We start from the raw sequence: 6,000 nt of genomic DNA, 5'->3' as shown, positions 1-6,000 counted from the left end.
GTAGCCAAACTAGTGGCCAAAAACAACAAAACATCAAGAGAAATATTCCATCTTCCAGCTGCAGACCTACCTCTTGACACCAACCTAACCCTGCTCTGCTCCCATACAACGTATGATCATCGTAGTCCAAATCACATGGAAACAACAAAGGGTAAGCTAGTGAAAAGAATCAACATACATATATATAAATACATGAATGGTAAATAGTTACAGCTATCAGCACATCATCAGCAAACAACTCATCATATATACAACATAAACAACAGTAAACACACAATGCATCGTCATGCATATCAGCTAGAATTGGTCGCTTGTAAGCGGTATAGTTCGACCTGACCCCTATACCGTGAACGCTTTGTACATGTGTGCCTCGACCTTGCCCACACACGGGACCACTAAGAACTTAGATGAGAACAACAAGTTACCACTCCAAGGATCATCTTTCCAGGGAGGGTTTTCAACAAATTGGGCTCTAAGAGAGCACCACAGCCACTCAATCCACACAATAGGATGAGAAATTTCGAAAAACATCTCCTCTAGTCTTAGTGATCAACAGCTCAGCCTTACGGCCTACAACAACTCAGCCTTATGGCCTACAACAGCTCAGTCTTACGACCTATAACAGCTCAGCCTTACGGCCTACAACATTTTATATCAGCATGCAGCACAGCACAGTAAATCAGTAATACCAGCATACAACACAGCTCAACATCATAATTCAGCATTATCATCTAACAGCACAACAATATTTATCATTTACAGCTCAGATCAACATATGACAACATTTATCAACAATTTCAACATAATTCAACACATATCAGCATATAACGACACATAAGATAACATCTCATCCGTGCCCGGCGCACTCATGGTCGTGCCCGACATGGCTAAACTAGAGAGCATCAGTGCTCAAACGCGCCTGACGCAATTCCCATTGCGCCCGGCGTGTTAGGAGGCAGAGACCTCAAAAGGTCTCATACGCCCGGCGTGCCAAACCCGCGGTCGGCGCAGGGTAGATAGAGACCTCCCCAAGGTCTCACGCCCGGTGCAATACCAAATTGTGCTCGGCGCCACCACTGGAAGAGAATCCCAAGGAGTCTCCACGCCTAGCGCCACACCAGAAAACACAATAAAGTGATCACTGACTATTAACGCGCCCAGCGTGGTCCAACCACGCCCGGCGTGAACCATCTAGGGGCATCCCTCTTCAAACTCGCTCGGCGCACAAAACCTTGCGCCCGACGGGCTCGACCAAAGGTGCCCCCTGATAGTCACGCACCCGGTGCCAAGAACTGCGCCCGGCGTGTTCTCAATCAGGAACCCTCCAACTTCGAAAATTTCTTCAAAAACCTGCATAAACAGCCAGAAAATTCACATGCAATCAGCCAAAACATCACATTTTCATCAAATAACCCAAAAATCCCATCTTTACCCACATGCAACCATAAACCATGGAAATCCCCAAATTTTCACCCAAAACCCCGAAAACCCTGAAAACGAATTTTCATCACAATAGCTCATCAACCAACAGATAATTAGCCAGACAATGAGTTTACGAACTCATTTCCAACCCAAACAGCCATAGACCTAGCTTCCCTTACCTTGGTACGAAGAATCCGAGCTCCGGGAAGAAGACAAGCTTGAACGGAGAAGAAATGGAGAAGAAGGAGAAGCTTGAGAAAGCTTCGCACGGCTCAGCAAGAATCAAACACCTACACAACACCTTGAATCCAAGCAATGAGAGTGAAAGTTGAGAGTGTGAGGGAGAGTTTAGAGAGAAAGAGAGTTTGGGGAAAAAGAAATCCGTACGGGGTCTCACATGTATCATCATTATTGATTCTTTTTTATTTTATTTTTTTATTAAGCAATGATCTCTAAAAATAATTTATAGTCTCATACATATATATGGTCCATTTAGTCATGTTTTAGTAGATGTTCTCTTACATATTTGGATTTGAGAGTTGAAGTCATAAATTATATTTAAATAATTATAAAGACATCATTTCTTTTTCATTAATGACACTAAAAAAAAATTCAAGATTTCTCTTAACGACAACACATTATAATCCTATAAATTGATATTTCTATTATTATATATATAATTCATTTAATTTGAGAAAGATACACAAAAAAATTATTTATTGTTCTCAATATTTTATTATTATTATTTTAAAAAACATTGTTATAATCTCTCAATTTTTAATTTCTTAATTGCATTCTTGAATCATTAATTTGTGTGGTATGATTTTTTTTAATAAAAAACAAATTGTATGGGAAATAGAAATTACAAGTCTATAATAACAATATGAGATTTCATAATAATATAATAGACAATTTAATTGGTATAAAATAATGAAATATATTATCGATAGTTGTATTGTTAATATCATTTTATTAAGAAAAAACTTGAGATATCCTTTGTTTTTTACAAAGCCACGTATTTTTTATTTTTACTACAGATAACTATTTGAGTTAAATAGGAACACAATAGACAACAAAATTTTTCCTCTAAATATTTAAGAAAATTAAATATTCAAAACTTAAATTTGAAGCAACTAATTAAATTGAAATAATGTTATATTAGACTAATCAGTTGCTCTACATGTTACATGGTACAATCTCATAATATCTACTTACTTAACAATTTTTTTTATTAAAATAGTATTTTAACAAAGACTATCTTAATACCTAATACTTTCTTCTGTTAAAGTACCAATCTTTTTCAAGTGTGCCTAAAAGTTTTTCTTGGGTGTATGATAATATTATATTCGCATACTTACACATATTTAGTTATGCATGTCTTCTTGTGATGTACAATTTAATTTGTTTGTTTATACTCTCATTGGATGAAATCTAAATGAAAATTAAGATTCACGTGCGTGAAGATAATGCGTTGGATTGCCGTGCTTTGCGAATAGTTCTTATCTTTCGACAAAGTGGTGTCCAATGATATATAGCATCGTTCCTAATATCTTAATTTCATAATGCTAAATTAATGTTTCTTTCCCTCAATCTTTTCCAAATACATGGTCTAAAATTTTGACAATGCGTCAAACTTCTTTTATTTTTAAAGTATGGTTTAGAGAATCAAACCAAGATTACGTGATGATTTAGCCTACTATTTTAAGTAAACTATATCCACACGATCATATATATGTTAGGTATATAAATTTCTTGACGAAGTAATTATAGAGTTAGGTAAAAAAAACATAGGGTCTACATCCGTGAAACAAATAATAATAAATTCAAAGTGAAAAGTTATTCCATGGTAGAGATTTGAGCCAACATTCATTCCATTCTCCCCTAATTTCTTTAGAAGTAGATGCCAAATTTGAGATATGGTAGGTATTATATGTGTATTTTATACACCTTTGTTAAGTTTGCACTTCATATGATCAACGTTTTGGTCAATAATGTTAACTATGATTAATTTTGAGGTGTAAAATCGATCTAGGGACATTTTTTTTTTTGATAAGCAAAAAGATTTTAATTATAAGGAGTACAAGGGGTACTCCAACCCATTACAGAAGAGTTCAAAATCTAAGCAAAATTATGAAATACACAAACGTGGGCTGAAATACCAACTAGAGTAACTAAAAGAATAACCAGGGACAGAACTTTTAATCCACTTCCATGACCGCAATTTAATGTTGTCCAACACTTCCTTACAATCCATTACACCTTGCTGAAAGATTATACCATTCGGATGAAGCCATAATGACCATATTACAGACACCCAAACCACTTTAAAACACTGCGTGGATTTTTTATATATACCAAGATTCGTCCAGTATAGATAGAGAGAAGTTAGGGAATTTGGAAGGACCACCTCAACCTCCATCCACTTAGCTACAGATAACCAAGTATTAAAAGCCATTGGACACATTAGAAAGAGATGAAGAGGGTCTTCGATAAAAAAAGAGCAAAGAGAGCATAGATTATTTTCCAACTCCACACCACGTACTTGTAACAATGATTTGCAAGGGAATGCATTCATGAACACCTGCCAACAGAACACCAAGCACTTGATCGGAGCCTTGCATTTCCAAAGACTTTTTATGACTAGATGAAAATATGAGGAATATGAAAGTTCTCCACCCAGCGAGCGTTGCAGCCAAGAGTACGCACTTTTCACTGAGAATACACCATCCTTATCACAAATCCATCTCCATTGATCTTGTTTAGAAGAGAAAATTTGTAGTCCCTGAAGCATTTCTAGTAAGGAATTCACACTCCCTACTTCATGGACAAAAGGTTCTCTTCTCCATTTAACCTGCCACAACCACGTAGATCCCTCCCAATTTCCATTATGCCCCACCATTGACAACGGATCAAAGGCAAAGGAGTACAAACGAGGAAAGACATCCAACAAGCGTAAACCACCTATCCACTTATCCTCCCAAAATCGGGTCGAAGTACCATCACCAATACAACGATCAATCTTTTCATCCAACCAAAAATTTCCTTGTTGAAGCACCCAAACTATATCCTTCCACCACCAAGAATCCCTCCTATCCACATTTGAAGTCTTAGAAAAGGACTCAATGCGCCCATACCTACCTTGAAGAACCTTAGCCCACATCGTACTTGGAGAGAGCATACACCTCCATACCCATTTCCCTAATAGTGCCCAATTGAACAATCTGACATCCTTGATTCCTAGTCCACCCTCAGCATACATATAATATATACCCTCATCCCAAAATTAGGCTTTAGATGATCGGCAATCATAGCTGTTTGGTAATTTATATGCTTCTAAACAAGGATTACATTATAAACAAAGGTGACACGATGACGATTATTTATAATTATTGCAATGTGTGCATGCAAAACTAAACAAGTAAAATAAGTAGTCTCCTAACTAGACTCTTCTTCTTCAAGTTTGGCCATATTATTATATTGTTAAAGTCTAACCAAGCTTCCAATAAGGAAAATTAACAACTTCATGTCCAACATGTTCCCTCTTATTTAAATTTCTACATGTGTTGACCTAGTTTTTAATTTATCACATGGAAGTGTTTACAGACTTCCCTCACAAATGTAATAATGAGCTAATTAATCATGGAGCTAGCTAGAGTTATGACAATTAATTAGTAAAACTTTCCCCAAAAATAACAATTCCATAATTCGAACCCCTGATATACATAGTAAATAAGTTCTTTTATTTAAACTTTGTTATAACTTAAATATATTGGAGAGTTAAAGAAAGCAAAGTAATTAAGGAGGGACATGATCATGGTTAGCCAATGTTATGGCCGGTAAGCAATAAAGGGGAAAAGAGAAGGAATAGGTTGAGATATTGAAAGGGTTGAGCCCACAAAGAAGAGGATAGAAAAGATGGGTGTGTGTGTCTGCACTAAAAGTTGACACAAATCACAAGTGTCTACCAAGCAGGGTCCTTGAGTGTCTTGACTGGATTGGCATCACCAGTATATTCCACTCAATAATATGCTCCTATTTATTTATCTCCTAAAAGCCTTGTGGGGTACAAAACTTATTTTGTCTTTCTCACTTCCTCTCTTTCGGTTATGGGTGACCCCATGAAATGAAATGATGGAACAAACCAACATATATATTCATACGTACACTCCTCTTTATCTTAATTTCTTCCATGTTCATGGAATTATACCTAGATCATGAATTCCGTGGTCAATTCTCAATTTTGTACAATTTTATCTTCATCATGAGACTAACCTAGCTAACAAGATATAAGTGATGAAGTGTTTCACTTAACTTGGCCGGTTGTTGGAGCTTATTGGAATCATTTCCTTTTGTAATTAATGGTAGGCCTTCACGAGATGACCATGCACATGCCATGTTTTGATTTTTCTGAGAAGACAAAAGTGTTGTACCTATGTGTCTGAAACCTCATGGTACAACTCTTTTTTTTTTTTTTTTGAAGTGGATAATTAACTACAAGGGGTGTTTGTTGACCAAGTAATTATGGAAATAGGGTAGCGTGTGCCATTTTTTTGTTGCTCCGAAAGTGTTGGGTGTTTG

The sequence above is a fragment of the Cajanus cajan genome, chromosome 10 (genome assembly GCF_000230855.2).
Source record: "Cajanus cajan strain Asha chromosome 10, NIPB_CcT2T_4, whole genome shotgun sequence".
NCBI lineage: Eukaryota > Viridiplantae > Streptophyta > Magnoliopsida > Fabales > Fabaceae > Cajanus > Cajanus cajan.
This window is presented reverse-complemented; position numbering follows the sequence as displayed.